This window comes from Lissotriton helveticus, chromosome 6 (genome assembly GCF_964261635.1).
Source record: "Lissotriton helveticus chromosome 6, aLisHel1.1, whole genome shotgun sequence".
NCBI lineage: Eukaryota > Metazoa > Chordata > Amphibia > Caudata > Salamandridae > Lissotriton > Lissotriton helveticus.
The window spans coordinates 791353640-791370467 of record NC_136067.1 but is presented as its reverse complement, the minus strand read 5'-3'; positions in this window follow the sequence as shown (position 1 = coordinate 791370467).

The following is a 16828-nucleotide window of genomic DNA, read 5'->3' as shown; positions in this document are numbered from 1 at the left end:
GCACACTTTGCGAGATTACACATAGCGCCTGGAAACGGAAATACGTCCCGCAAACAAGATGGCCGCGCCCATGTACGACCGCTAGGGTAACATCGCAACGTTGCGCTACAAGCGGCTTGCGAAAATGCAAAAAATCACGCGAACTAACACCCGGCAAAAAAAACAAATCGTATATTCGCACGACTTCGCAGCTTCCGAATTCGATCTCGCGCGAAATTGCAGAAAAACAATTTTTGCAAAACTGAAAGCACTCAGCAGGTGCAAAAGTTCAATCTTATCATTAGTAACTATTCCCTGTAGTGCTTCCTGAGGGGCCCCTCCAGAGTTCAGTTGCCTACTTGCAACTATTCTATGACCCTGCTCTGACCCTCACAGCAGGCTCAGAGAATAGCTACAAGTATGCCACAAAGGTCCTGTTAAAAAAAATTACACTGCAACAGAAAGCCATTACAGATAAGGAAGCAGTTGCCAGACTGGAAGTTCAAATTCAGTGACACATTAATCAGCCCCTAATTTATTCATGTCAGTTGAGGCAGAGCAGGTGTGCTAACGAATTTTACAAAACTGAAAGCACTTAGCAGGTGCAAAAGTTCAAGCTCATCATTAATGAGGAAGCACTTACAGCTAAGGAAGCAGGTGCCAGCTCAAATTCAGTGACACATTCATCAGCCCCAAATTAATTCATGTCAGTTGAAGCAGGGCAGGTGTGCTTTTCCCCCCATAATCTACAGTGATGAACCAGAGGGTGGCATGGGTGAGCCAGAGGGTGGCAGTGGTGAAACAGAGGGTGGCAGTGGTGAAACCGAGGGTGCTGAGATGAACCAGACGTAGAAACAACATGGTCGCGACCGTTGCTACCCGACAAGTAAGTTCGCGTTTGCGAACTGGTAAAAAACCCTTGCGAAATGGCAGAAACACTTGCAAACACAAAAAAAATCCGCAAAATTTGCGAGAGTTTGAGAATTTTGCGGATAATGCAATATGCAATTTCGCGGATTGCGAATTCGCAAAATTCGCCCATGCAAGAGAGCTGTGTACAGCAGGTGTTGGTCATGTGGAAAGGATTGAGCACAGGGACTGGCCAGAGGGAAGGGCTGCCATGCAATTTAGAACTTGGTCACCAGCTATGGGTTAGGTTCAGTGCCTGACTAGAGGCCCAGCCCTGCAGCCAGCCTCTATGTCAAATGACCAAAGGTTTTGCATAGTGTGGATTGGCCACCCGTTGAGCATTGAGTGCAGGCTATATGTCCAACCACCGCTGCAGGAGTTAGTTGCTCAAGGTGGCTTCACCACCTTGCTGTGCCTTTTTGGTGGCTGTGTACAGTTGGCTTCAGATTGTGGGCTAGAAACTGAATCTGGTCGCAGGCCAGGCCCCTTGTCCTAGTCCACTTTTGCATGACCAAAGGCCTGGCTCATCCCGAGCCCCCATTGACCATGGCCTTTGGCTGTGCACAACATGTGCAAGCTTCCAACAGACAGTTGGGCATAGCATGTGGCTAGAGGAGGTTGGGGCACTGGTGCTGGCTGGAAAAGCAAGATAGTTGTGCACAGCATGAGATGCCTGAAGGGCAAAATATATGTGCCCTTTCTTCTTGTAAAGAATTGGAAAAATTAGCAGTTTCTAAATTATGCACTGGCCTTCAGGGCATTAGAGCATTAAGTTTTCTTGAGGCACCCCTCCTACACCATAGGCATACACAAGGGCTTTGAGTGGGAAAGGCGCTGCCAGAGATTCAATGGCTCATTTATATTCTTTTAGTTCAAGTGTTCTCCAGTTATCCAACAAATTTCCTTCCTCTGAGGCAATTTCATCCTTTCCTGGTTTATAGTAAAATGGAGGGAGGTGTATGGATAGAAGTAATCAATTCCAAGTCAATACTCTCTTTCAGATCATTGGATGTTGGTGATGGGGGAGATTTAGGAACTTCATTGGTATGTTTTCCTAGATTATGAAGTGGATTTTAATCTACGCCTTGGGCAAGTTCATTGAGAAAACTTGAGATTTAAAGTCTTGAAATTAATTTGGTAAGAGGTATTGTTAAATTCTTTTTTGAGTACAGAAGGTTACATGAGGGACTTCCTCTTGGTTCCGGACCTCATAATAGTTTGTGATCTCCATTTATTCCCAAGTAAGCACCATACAGAACTATTTTCTTCAGTGTGCAAAGTTTAACATCATGACATAACTAGACTTGTTGAGGCCTCTTTTGTAGGTAACATTCACTGAGTTCTGCTTTCTTAGAATGAGTATTTAATGTGAATTGTTCTCTTTAAAATTGTAACAGAATGGGAGCTAATGTGTGTATGTGGCATCACTGTCTCCTATCTCGCAACCAAACTTCATTATGTCACAGTTCAATGCACCGTCTGGTTGTTTGTCTTTGACAGGCTTCTGGACCAGAAGTTATGGTGAGCTGGTGGTCCTTACTGTCAGGTTATATGGCAAAAGCAGAATGCTAGTGGTGACCGGAGGATGTCACATATCTGCCTCAGTAACTTTCCAGAAACCTTCCCAGGTTTTCATATTCATTATTTCCAAGAAGCCCAGGAATGTTTAATTGTTTTCCCATTATTAGGTATGTAGAAGCACCAAGTGATTTTTGTTGGTGCTGATCATTTCTCAGTAGAACGGGTATGTTTTTATTGCACTTTCTAATCATCGATCTTGACTAATGGCAAGCAAATGTGCATTGGGAATTATTCTGTCTTTTCACTCAAAAGGGAGTGAGTAGAATGTTTTTTTTAGAAACTTACAAGGATTCACCTTTAGTGGAAAGATTAGAGTATCTGCCTCCTCAAAAGACACAGACATAACCCTTCAAACTGAACTCAATCCATTGATTTTCCCTAAGGTTAAAATCCGTTTGAAATGATACTCCTTACACATGTTATACTAACGGTGCCTTTTGTTTGATTTATTGATGGAGAGAGAAAGTTTTCCTCCAGAAATATTTCCTGTCAACCTGAACCTTGTATCGTAAATTTATGTTGAAATGCTCGTAATTTTTTATTATTCTGTCCATTAGATTACATAGCCATACACATTTATTTGTGCAAATAAGGCAGCTTTCCTCTTTGTAGAAGGCGTGCAGAGAGAGCATTTCCCCTTTTCATGCATCAAAGACAAAACATGGCAGAGAGAGCACTGAAATTCATACATGATATCTGTTGAGCCCATCAAGCAATCTCATAATTCTCACTCCTACAACCACATCAATTTATTAAGTGCTGTCACTAAACTATGTTTTGCATTCATGCTGTTAACCCATTTGAAATTGTTGAAAACTCCTAATGTTCCCTATGGGTATGACTTCTAATGATGTACTTCTAATGATACAGGCTGAAGACAGAATAAAGAGGTTGATCATTCTTCATATAATAAGGAAAGCTATATTCAGATTGCAACAACATCAACAGATTGCGACGTAACCTACAATCACAACACCTCAATCATTGCTCTAAACAACTACTTTGTGCCAATGGCAACTTCCAGACTAAGATTGTTTTCTGCTAGAACAGGCCATCCTGGCCTTGGAAATATTGATTGAAAAGTTTAATGCAGACCTGTTACAAAATGGGTGAATCTAGTTGGCGGAGGTAGGTACCTTTGTCCAAATAGGGACCCTTGCTCTTAGTCAGGGTAAGGGGGATGCACACTTTAGATAACCCCAGCTCACCCTTTTGGTAGCTTGGCACGAGCAGACAGGCTTAACCCAAAGGCAATGTGTAAAGTATTTGTACAAAGACTCACAGTAACACAGTAAAAACACCACAAAAGGACACCACACCAGTTTAGAAAAATATAGTATCTTTATCTAAACTTAACAAGACCAAAATGAAAAGAATTCAACATACCCAGTTAAAAATATGACTTTCAAAAGGTTTCAAGAACTTGTATCATAGAAAACTATGGATGCGTGACTTTTCCCCAAAGTACCTGTAGCTGTGTCAAAGTTCCAAAAGCCAAACAGCCGCAGAGTCAGAAAAAAAAGAGATGCAACACTCCTGAGACCTTGGGGACGCGATGCAACAGTTCTGCGACACAGAGAGGACGAGTTGCGTCAAATCAGGTCCGTATAGGAAGTGATGCATTGGTTCTTCTTGACAGTTCTGGTTCGCAGGTGATGTGTCAGGAAAGCATGTCGCACAGGTACGATGCATGGAAATCCGGGATGCGGTGGCCATCGATGGGGCATGTTGAGCAGCTCTGCATCATTCCTCTTCCGCTGCGATCCCTCAATGCGTTGATCTCAGCAGTTCTTCACGTTTCTTCTTTCTTCCAGCTCCCAAACAGCAGCAACAACCTCCAGAGGCCCAAAACCAGCACAGGCCCCTTTTGGCAGGTTAGAACTCACAGCAGCAGAGTTCATGGGAGCTGGGGGTGAAGTCTTTGTGTCCTTGAGGCTTCAGATCAGGAGGTCAGCTCACTTCAGGCCCTTGGAGATCTCCTTCAAGCAGGGAACACAGCACACAGAAAAGTCCTTCTACTTTCCTTGGCAGAAACAGCAAATGCAGGTATACCCCAAATACACAGCAAGGGTAGTACTTCTCCTCAGTCTCTCCAGCTCTTCTCCTTGGCAAAGGTTCCTCTTGAATTCCAAGAATGATCGAAAGTCTGGGGTTTTGGGTCTGATACTTATACCCCAAAATGTCTGTGTTCTCTTTGTGCAAGGGGCTCTGAGCCCAGTTCATACCAGTTCTGGGGGCACTCTGCAAGTGGACAACAACATCCATTGTCAATGTGAACCTTGGCTCCGAACACACCACAGGGGGGCGGAGCCTACATTGTGAAAGGCAGGCACAGCCCTATTCAAGTACAGGTGCTAGTCCTCCCACCACTCCAAATGCAGATCAGGCCTATTCTGCTTAGTGCTGACTCATGCAGACTCCTGAGCCACTGCACCTTCCCAGCCCCTGTCACTCCAAAGCCAGACAGTCAATCCACAAACAGGCATAGGCACACAGGATGTTTGAACAAGAAAATAGCCACTTTCTAAAAGTTGTTTTTTCAAACACACAATTTAAAAAACATCTTTACTAAAATATGTGCTATCTATTAAATCTTGAGTTCAGGGATACCAAACTCCATTTTCCTATCTAATAAATATGGGAAGATAGGCTTGTAAAATGTCACAAAGCATTCCCTATTCTGTCCTATGGGGGAAGATAGCCTTTCAATAGTGTAAAACGAAATTGGCACTATTTCACTATCAGGACATGTTACACACACCCGTACATGTCCTACCTGTCACATACACTGCACCCTGCCCAGGGGGTTACCTTGGTCCTACCAAAAGTGTTGCCCTATGTCTAAGGAAAGGGCCTTGCAAGTGGGTGCACCTGCCAAGTCAACATAGCAGTTAACAAACTGCTCACAGGCACCGAGGTGGCAGGCCTGAAACATCTTTTCAGGACTACTCATGTGTGTGGCACAATAAGTGATGCAAGCCCACTACTTGCATTTGATTTACCAGCCCTGGCACACCCAGTGCACTTTAAAAGGACCTACTGGTAAATCCCATAGGCCAATCATGGCTAACCAATCACAATATCAATTTACAAAGAAAGCATAGGCACTTCAGCACTGATCATCAGTGCTAAAGTGTCCAGAGTCCTATAGCCAACACCAACAGGTCAGGAAAAATTTGAGGAAAAGGCAAAAGGTTTGGGGATAACCCTGCAAAAAGGGTCATTTCCAACACCACCTCATTGACTTGGCATGTTTATGTATGCCACATGATGCGACTGAAGTAATCCATGCACATTCGTCCAATAGTTTGCTTCAGCTAAGCTGGAATGCCTCATTTTCAAAGTACCGGGGAAGCTGTATCCTAATATGCTGACATAAAGCCATTCTCTTGAACTCTCATATACCAGAGCCTCACACACCCAAGCTATGCCTTGATGCTCCATGACAAAGACTGAACCTGTTAATCAATCATTCAGAACATAATTCCCACTACAATGGATGTCTATCTGCAGCCACTATGGTGGTACCTACCCTCACTCCAAAGGATGCTTCTACACATAGGAAAAACTGCTCAGCATGCAAGAATAGGAATACATTCACAAGAGTCTACCTGTTTGGTGCCCAGAGGGCTTTGAAATCACTGATTACCTCTGCAACGTAGGATGTCTGAACTGTGACTCCCACACACATGCTGCGTTTTTCAAACGTATATAAAAGGGATCCTGTAGGTGCATAGCATTCACCATTGTCAGCAATGACATCCTTGTTCATGCAAAAGTCTTTGAGGAACACCCCTCCAATCTGACAGCCATCCTACAGGATTTTGGCCTCACCATAGATAAGTAGACCTTTTAACTCCTCAGACCCAGCATAAACTATTGAGGTTACTATAGCTCATCAACAGGAGTGGAACCTTATCCACACAAGGTGCACGATATCAAGTCAGTTGCTACACCATCACTTGCAGTGTCAAATTTGTAAAACAGTAAGTGCCAGGGCCCATAGCTTGCTCAGAAGCCTGCAGATTGTGTTGTGACTATTGGTGGTGCAAAATACCAAGATTGTGTATTCTTGATTCAACCTGTTGCTTCTCTTTTTTTTGCCACCAGACACCCCAGGCCCACTTTTGCATGTTCTATTTCATTCCTGCTCTCTCCCTTTGTCACTGATTTTCCATCTTTCTCTTCCTTTTACCTTTTTGTAGTCTCCTTTCTCTTGCACTCGGTGAACTTCTGATGAGGAAAAATAAGTGCCAGTTCTGCAAAATTAGTGCCAGTGGGGTCCAGAATCGAAATCATGTAACTGCCTGTTGATGATTAGGCATTGTATCTAATTCATATGGAACCTCATATCCTTCATTGAGCTGCTCCAGCTCCTTGTAAAATTCACAATGATCTTTGAGTGGAGGGGTCAGCACAAGCTAGCCTTTCCGGTAATCAAGGAAGTCTCTTAGCAGGTTCATGCCTCCTGCAGATACTAGCTCCGCAGGATTAGAGGAGATTCTGATTCAAATGCGAATCTGTTGAAAATGGGCCCTAGTAGCCTAAGTCAGCGGACCATGTATTCCCTTTAAACAGGTACCTACAATTTGAGGAAGACGCCACCACCATTCACTGTGATAGAATACACTTCTGCATCTCTATTTACAGGAAGGTACGTATTCAAAGTGATCACCAGCAGCAAGCTGTAGGTACCTCTCTTGAATCGTCAGACCTCCCGAGGCTTCGCCGGGAGCAACAACGCTGCCGAGGTGCGGCGCAACGTTCATTTTATCTGTGCATTGGACACTTTTTACTTACCTGCTCCTCGCTCAGGGGCTGCGCTGAGGACATTACGCACCCCTTGTCCTCCTGGGACTTCCTTGTTTGCCGCCACCAGAGCGCCCCACGCTCAGCGTTCCCTCCCCCTCTGACGGGCAGGTCACGAGGGCGGGGACGGGCGTGTCTCACATCTTGGGCTGCTCTCTGGTTGGCGGGGCAGCTCCTCTGTCCCTCCCCCCCTGGCAATTTCTATCTGCCGGGCGAGTCCCGCCCCAGCTCTCTTGAATCGTCAGACCTCCCGAGGCTTCGCCGGGAGCAACAACGCTGCCGAGGTGCGGCGCAACGTTCATTTTATCTGTGCATTGGACACTTTTTACTTACCTGCTCCTCGCTCAGGGGCTGCGCTGAGGACATTGCGCACCCCTTGTCCTCCTGGGACTTCCTTGTTTGCCGCCACCAGAGCGCCCCACGCTCAGCGTTCCCTCCCCCTCTGACGGGCAGGTCACGAGGGCGGGGACGGGCGTGTCTCACATCTTGGGCTGCTCTCTGGTTGGCGGGGCAGCTCCTCTGTCCCTCCCCCCCTGGCAATTTCTATCTGCCGGGCGAGTCCCGCCCCAGCTCTCTTGAATCGTCAGACCTCCCGAGGCTTCGCCGGGAGCAACAACGCTGCCGAGGTGCGGCGCAACGTTCATTTTATCTGTGCATTGGACACTTTTTACTTACCTGCTCCTCGCTCAGGGGCTGCGCTGAGGACATTGCGCACCCCTTGTCCTCCTGGGACTTCCTTGTTTGCCGCCACCAGAGCGCCCCACGCTCAGCGTTCCCTCCCCCTCTGACGGGCAGGTCACGAGGGCGGGGACGGGCGTGTCTCACATCTTGGGCTGCTCTCTGGTTGGCGGGGCAGCTCCTCTGTCCCTCCCCCCCTGGCAATTTCTATCTGCCGGGCGAGTCCCGCCCCAGCTCTCTTGAATCGTCAGACCTCCCGAGGCTTCGCCGGGAGCAACAACGCTTCCGAGGTGCGGCGCAACGTTCATTTTATCTGTGCATTGGACACTTTTTACTTACCTGCTCCTCGCTCAGGGGCTGCGCTGAGGACATTGCGCACCCCTTGTCCTCCTGGGACTTCCTTGTTTGCCGCCACCAGAGCGCCCCATGCTCAGCGTTCCCTCCCCCTCTGACGGGCAGGTCACGAGGGCGGGGACGGGCGTGTCTCACATCTTGGGCTGCTCTCTGGTTGGCGGGGCAGCTCCTCTGTCCCTCCCCCCCTGGCAATTTCTATCTGCCGGGCGAGTCCCGCCCCAGCTCTCTTGAATCGTCAGACCTCCCGAGGCTTCGCCGGGAGCAACAACGCTGCCGAGGTGCGGCGCAACGTTCATTTTATCTGTGCATTGGACACTTTTTACTTACCTGCTCCTCGCTCAGGGGCTGCGCTGAGGACATTGCGCACCCCTTGTCCTCCTGGGACTTCCTTGTTTGCCGCCACCAGAGCGCCCCACGCTCAGCGTTCCCTCCCCCTCTGACGGGCAGGTCACGAGGGCGGGGACGGGCGTGTCTCACATCTTGGGCTGCTCTCTGGTTGGCGGGGCAGCTCCTCTGTCCCTCCCCCCCTGGCAATTTCTATCTGCCGGGCGAGTCCCGCCCCAGCTCTCTTGAATCGTCAGACCTCCCGAGGCTTCGCCGGGAGCAACAACGCTGCCGAGGTGCGGCGCAACGTTCATTTTATCTGTGCATTGGACACTTTTTACTTACCTGCTCCTCGCTCAGGGGCTGCGCTGAGGACATTGCGCACCCCTTGTCCTCCTGGGACTTCCTTGTTTGCCGCCACCAGAGCGCCCCACGCTCAGCGTTCCCTCCCCCTCTGACGGGCAGGTCACGAGGGCGGGGACGGGCGTGTCTCACATCTTGGGCTGCTCTCTGGTTGGCGGGGCAGCTCCTCTGTCCCTCCACCCCCTGCCACGCCCTATTGTTCCCCTACTTATGGCACTAATATCCCGGCCGCGCAGCGGACGAGCGCAGCGGGCGCGACGAAGGCGCGCCGAAGTTGCGCCTAAGTTAAGCCCGTCTGCGCCCGTCCGCGACGGGCCGGGACCAGGGGCCACACCCCTTGCCCCTCTGTTGTCATATACGCCTGCACAACTCCTTGCCTGTTTCACTGAGGTGCTTCTTCCTCACACTCTCATGCAGCATCTTGTTGCATTAGATATCTATGTCCCCTATTCAGACCGTGTTGTGCTGCCACACTCAATTACTCCCTTGCCTACGGCGAACATCGACCCCCTCCCTATTGGTCCCTCATCTCCCCCTCATACTGCCTCTGCCTATCTCCTCAATACTCGCTCGGCAGGCAAACACCAACTCGACCTGTTTAACCTTCTTACTACAGATTCTCCAGATTTTCTGTTCCTTACGGAAACATGGTTTTCGGAGGCTTCCCTTCCCGACATCCTTGCCATTCTTCCCCATTCTTATTATGTCCTCCGGGCCGATCGCCCTGCAGACAAGATCGGGGGGGGTGTTGCCATGATTGTCCGTTCCACTATTCAATTTCAGCTTCTCCCCCAAGCACCCATCGTTGGAGTGGACTTCTTAGTCGCCCGCTCCTCCAATCTGCCTGCACCTCTCACTGTTGTCCTTGTCTATCGTCCTCCCCTGAACATGCCGTTATTTGTGGCCTCCCTGCAGGAACTTCTCGCCACGTTGGTGGTGAATAACTCCTCTGTTCTCCTGATGGGGGATTTTAACTACTGGCCTGGCGACCCCAGGGAGGACCCAGCATCCAAGGACTTCACGGCCACTCTCCTCTGCCTCAACCTGAAGTCCCATGTCTTGGTCCCTACCCACAATCTTGGACACATCTTGGACCAAGTTTGGTCATCTCAGGACATAGTTTCCTCTCCCAGCATCCTCCCTTGCACATGGTCTGATCACTCTCTCATTTCCTTTTCTATTACTACTGGTCCCCCTCACAAGCCCTTTCGTCCCAAGAATGTCTACACCCGTAGTTGGAATCATGTTGACTTGGCCTCTCTCTCTCACTCCCTTGCTTCTTCTTCCCCTGACCTCACTGACATCTCCCTTGACTCTCAGGCTGTTGCAGTTGGTAATTGGCTTTCCTCCGCATGCGATCTAGTAGCCCCCCTAAAGTTAGTCAAGTCCATTCGCCCTCATGAGGCTCACCGTTGGTTTAGCCCGGAGCTTAAGACCCTCAAATTGGAGCTTAGACGCTCAGAGCGCCTTTGGCGCCGTGACTACTGCGGTGTACAGTCATAATATCGAGTCAATTATTTCGACTGGACAGAATATCGAGTAAAAAATATAGAATGGACATAATATCGACTAGACATAATATAGACAACAAAAATATCGACTAGAGAAAATTAATATCGAATAGAATGGACATAATATCGAATCAAAAATATAGAATGGACATAATATCGACTAGACATAATATAGACAACAAAAATATCGAATTTAAGGTAAGTTAATAATAATTTTTATTTTTTGTGTAATATAAGTCTGTAGCGGGTTGTGGGTTTATAGGGGAATAGGGTGGGAAGTAATTTAATTCTAATTAATTAAATATGTTAATTTATTTATTGATATATATTTAGAATTAATTGTTAATTAATTATTAATTGGTAATTAATTAAAATATAATTGGTAATTAATTATAATTGATTAATTGATAAATATTTTAATTTTAGTAATTTATTTTCTGTAGCGGGTTGTGGGTTTATAGGGGAATAGGGTGGGAAGTAATTTAATTATAATTAATTAAATATGTTAATTTATTTATTGATAATAATTTAGAATTAATTGTTAATTAATTATTAATTGGTAATTAATTAAAATATAATTGGTAATTAATTATAATTGATTAATTGATAAATATTTTAATTTTAGTAATTTATTTTCTGTAGCGGGTTGTGGGTTTATAGGGGAATAGGGTGGGAAGTAATTTAATTATAATTAATTAAATATGTTAATTTATTTATTGATATTTTTAAAAAATTAATTGTTAATTAATTATTAATTGGTAATTAATTAAAATATTATTGGTAATTAATTATAATTGATTAATTGATAAATATTTTAATTTTAGGGTTCAGGGTCAGTTGTCAGTTTTTGGGTAAAGGGGTATTTTTAGGGTTCAGGGTCAGTTTTCAGTTTTTGGGTAAAGGGGTATTTTTAGGGTTCAGGGTCAGTTTTCAGTTTTTGGGGTAAAGGGGTATTTTTAGGGTTCAGGGTCAGTTTTCAGTTTGTAGGTAAAGGGGTATTTTTAGGGTTCAGGGTCAGTTTTCAGTTTTTGGGTAAAGGGGTATTTTTAGGGTTCAGGGTCAGTTTTCAGTTTTTGGGTAAAGGGGTATTTTTAGGGTTCAGGGTCAGTTTTCAGTTTTTGGGTAAAGGGGTATTTTTAGGGTTCAGGGTCAGTTTTCAGTTTTTGGGGTAAAGGGGTATTTTTAGGGTTCAGGGTCAGTTTTCAGTTTTTGGGGTAAAGGGGTATTTTTAGGGTTCAGGGTCAGTTTTCAGTTTGTAGGTAAAGGGGTATTTTTAGGGTTCAGGGTCAGTTTTCAGTTTTTGGGTAAAGGGGTATTTTTAGGGTTCAGGGTCAGTTTTCAGTTTTTGGGGTAAAGGGGTATTTTTAGGGTTCAGGGTCAGTTTTCAGTTTGTAGGTAAAGGGGTATTTCTAGGGTTCAGGGTCAGTTTTCAGTTTTTGGGTAAAGGGGTATTTTTAGGGTTCAGGGTCAGTTTTCAGTTTTTGGGGTAAAGGGGTATTTTTAGGGTTCAGGGTCAGTTTTCAGTTTGTAGGTAAAGGGGTATTTTTAGGGTTCAGGGTCAGTTTTCAGTTTTTGGGTAAAGGGGTATTTTTAGGGTTCAGGGTCAGTTTTCAGTTTTCGGGTAAAGGGGTATTTTTAGGGTTCAGGGTCAGTTTTCAGTTTATGGGTAAAGGGGTATTTTTAGGGTTCAGGGTCAGTTTTGGGTTTTTGGGGTACAGGGGTACTTTGTAAAAATAAAGTAAAATTACATTTAAATTACATTTATTTAATAAAATTAAATTATATTAAATTATATTATAATATTTTTTATTAATTTATATTCAAAAAATTATTATATACTTACCAATACTTATGTTGTAATGGTATGCGTTGTAAAGGTATATGCGTTGTAAAATCTTGCGTTGTAAATGTATGCGTTGTAAAAGTTTTTGCGTTGTAAAAGTTTTGTTGTAATGGTAGGCGTTGTAAAAGTATGCGTTGTAACGTCATACATCCCTGGAGTGGGAATAGTAATTTTAACCTCTACGCTATCCAGCGCTTTCCCTACTGTTGCACCCACTGGAGTGGGAGTAGTAAATTTTACCTCTACGCTATCCAACACTTTTGCTAATGTTGAACTCACTATAGTTGTAACAATAAATTTTAAACATTTTCTAAAATGTTATATATGTTTATTTAATAATATGTTTAAATATATATATATATATATATATATATATATATATATATATATATATATATATATATATATATATATATATATATATATATGTGTGTGTGTAATTTTTGGTGATATAATTTTTTTAATTATATAAATTATTTATTAAAATTATATTTTTTTAATAATTATTTCTAAGTTTATATTAAATATATTTATTACTATATTAGTTTTAACTTACTTTTAAGACATTTTAAAAAATCGATATTTTGACAGTCTATATTTTTGTAAGTCGATATTTTGGAGTCGATATTTTGGTACTTACCTGTTTGAAGATAGGGAGTCGATATTTTGTCAATCGATATTTTTGACTCGATATTTGTGTATCTCGATATTTGTGTCGTCGATATTATGTCAGTGATCCGACTACTGCCCTTATCACAAGGCCAAATACAAATTACTTCTCAGGGAGTATAAGAAGGCCATCTTGACCACCAAGACCAAATACTTTTCCGAACAAGTGGCGCTCTCGGCTAACAAATCCAAAGAAATCTTCTCTTTGGTTAAGAACTTGGCCACCTCTGATCGTGCTTGCCCTCACTTCACTCCCTCCCAGGCCCTTTGCTCTTCCCTTAACAACTTCTTTATTGAGAAGATTGTTAATATTAAATCTAACATCCTGGTCACTCCTTTTATTCCTCTTCACTCTGCCCCCTCTGCGCCTAAATCTTCTTTTTCTTCTTTCCCTCCCCTCTCCTTGGACGCTTTTCTAGCTCTGCTCACTAAAATCAAGTCTGGCTCCCCCACTGACTGTGCCCCTGCCCGCATTCTCAAAACCCTTTTTTCCTCTTGCCCTGATACCCCTCTCTCTCTTCTTAATGCTTCTCTTTCCACCGGATTGGTCCCTTCTTCATTTAAATCAGCTATTGTTTCTCCTATCCTTAAAAAACCTGGCCTCGATTCTTCTCTTCCCTCCAACTTCAGACCTATCTCTCTTCTTCCCTATCTTGCTAAAATTCTTGAATCTTATGTTACTTCTTGTCTTTCTGCTTATGTTGAACGGAACCTGCTACTGGCATCCCACCAAGCTGGTTTCCGCTCAGGTCACTCGACCGAAACCGTGGTGTTAGCCGTCCTTGACGAGCTTAAAGCCAAGGCTGATGTCAACTCTCCCCAAGCTTTGATCCTCCTCGATTTGTCCGCTGCGTTTGACACGGTCGACCATAACATCCTTTTGGACCGTGTCAGCGCAGCGGGCATACGAGGCACTGTCCTCTCCTGGATCACCTCCTTTCTGACAGATCGTTCTCAAGCTGTTCACCTTCCCGGCTTTTCTGCTTCCTCCCTCCCGGTGCCCTGTGGGGTCCCCCAAGGTTCCTCCCTTTCTCCCCTTCTTTTCAATCTCTACATTCACCCTCTTATCTCTTCCCTTCTTGAGCTGGGGGTCTCTGTGTATAACTACGCCGACGACCTCCAGCTCGTCTTTGACCTTTCCTCCTCTTCTCACGCCTTATCCTTTTTTCACTCCACCATGGTTTTTATCTCTGGGTGGATGAGCGCCAACCACCTCAAGCTCAATCCAGATAAGACTGAGCTTGTCCTGATTGGCGGCTCATCCAGCCCCTGGTCCTCTGCTTTCTGGCCTCCCATCCTTGGCCCTTCCCCCACCCCCGTTCCTTCCGTTAAAACTCTGGGCATCAAGGTCAGACAGGACCTGTCCATGCATGGCCAGGTCAGTGCCGTGGTGTCCTCCTGTTTTCTTTCCCTCCGGATGATCCGGAAAATCTCTCGTTTCTTTTCTCTTGACTCCCTTAAAATTATTATTTCTGCTCTCATCACTTCCCGCCTTGATTATGGTAATAGCTTGTTCGCTGGCATTCCTGCCTATGAAACCCGCCGCCTACAAGCTATCCAGAATCAGGCTGCCCGTCTTATCTTTCACTTGCCCAAATCCCATCACATCACTCCCGTCCTCAAATCCCTTCACTGGTTGCCCATCTTGCAGAGATCCCTGTTCAAATTGGGGTGCCTTGTTTATCGGGCCCTTGATCACTCTGGACCGGCTTTCATCAATTCTCTGATTTCCCTTCACACCCCTGCCCGCACCCTCCGTTCATCATCTTCTGCCCTCCTCACTGTTCCCCGCTTCCGCAAATCCCGCACTGGTGGAACCCGCTTTTCTGTTCTTGCTCCCCGGTTCTGGAACTCCCTTCCTCTTTCTATGCGTTCGATTCCTATCTTTTCTCATTTTCGTAAAGCGCTAAAAACTTTCCTCTTTGTCCAGGCCTACCCCCGCTAATCCTCCTGGCCCTGTCTGTCCGGTTCTTAGAGCTCCCAGCGCCAGGAAGCCGTTTGGCCATCGCGCGCTTTACAAATATTTTCATTCATTCATTCATTCATTCATACCTCTTTTTCAAGGGTAATTATCAAAATCCTCAGAAGTACCAAAAAAGCAATCAGAACCTTTTGTGAGTATGTCTTCAGCATCATCCAAAAGCCAGGTCTCAAATCCAAAAGTCTTTCTGTTGTGACTCCCTCTGCTGCTCACTGATACACTAGCTGGGACAGAGGTATTTCTTTTATGGGTGCTAGATGGATCACAATCTGTAACAATGCCATTGTCTGACATACAAAATAATGACTTCGGCTGACAACTGCTACCTGCGTGCATTCCAAGAGATGGAGCAAACATCATACATGACCCTTCGCAGTGAATCCGAGGAGCCTACCAGATTCTGACATACATGGACACTGTCTGCTAATTGGCTGTAAATCATCATAACTTCTCCTGGGCGGCAATAGTCTTGTCATTCCTTTAACTCTCAACAAACATGTCCTAAAACTAGTCCACACAAGTCACTAGGGTTTGTTGAAAGCCAAATCGAAACTGAGAAATACATTTGACTTTCCACACCCAGGCAATAAGGTTAATGCCCTGGTCAGAAAATGTATAGTGTGCCAATCATCTGGGCAATTAAATTGCTGGCCCCTGCAATCAGTGAGAATATACTATCTACATCCCAGACCTAGGCCAGTGCTGACTTTACATATCCTCTTGGTGGTAGGAACTTCCTGATTATCATAATTCTAAATATCCAGAAGTAGAAGTGCTGTCAAACACCTTGGCAAAATATTTCATTCCACAACGACAGAAAGTTCTCACCACACATGCGGTACTGAAATATCTACCCTCTGACAATGGACCCTTTTTCAGATGTAATGTTTGCAGACTGTCTAAGATCACTCAAGATATAACATGTCAGGCCCATTCTTTGGTAGTCCCAACCCATTGGGAAAACTGAAAGATTCATTCATTTACTAGAGGTCTGCTTCCCTATTTCACTTTCTTGCTGGCAAATGTATCCTGGGATTACATTTGTAGTTATACCTTTTTATTAATCTGTGAGGAGTTCCTTGCAGGGTCCGAGGTATTCCATTTGATTAAAGCAGGGCGGATACTCGGAATTTTTTAACGAATTTTTTATTTAACTAAAATGATTATCGTGTTGAAATATTATTGTCCAAACAAGCTTAATTTAGCAAATGCTCATTACTTTCAAGTTTCCTATAGGCCAATTCTCTTTCATTGTCCGCTCACCGTCTAAAAGCATTTCTGTCACCACGCCATGACCTACTTGTACGTTTCGGTATTTATCTTTACATGGAACATATTAAACCAACACTTATTTATACCAACAGTTACTGATAGATATGCTATATTCTCCATCAACTTGACAAGACCTAAATAGCATAATTGATGCTGCAGTTGTAAATATTCACCTTTAATGTATTTAGGATATAGCTGACACTGTAATTTACATTGAACAGAGTTGCACACAACATATGACTAGTGAAGAAATATTTGTAACTTGAAATCCCTGAGCTACTTTAAGCATGTACACAACTTTAAAAGGCATATTTCCAGCATTTTAGCCCACAGAAAATATTATGCCAGCATATGATAGAAAATTCCACATCTGATTTACTTGAAACATCTGAAGCATTTTGTTTTGTGGTCAAATGTTATGCAATTTAAAATATTCAATGGCCCTATATTGTGGCTATAACACTATCTTAAAGTGACAAAATAGTGGTTCATGTTGTCATTTTATTCGTGAAGCAGATGAACCACCATAACACTATAACCAGAGATGCAGTTCCC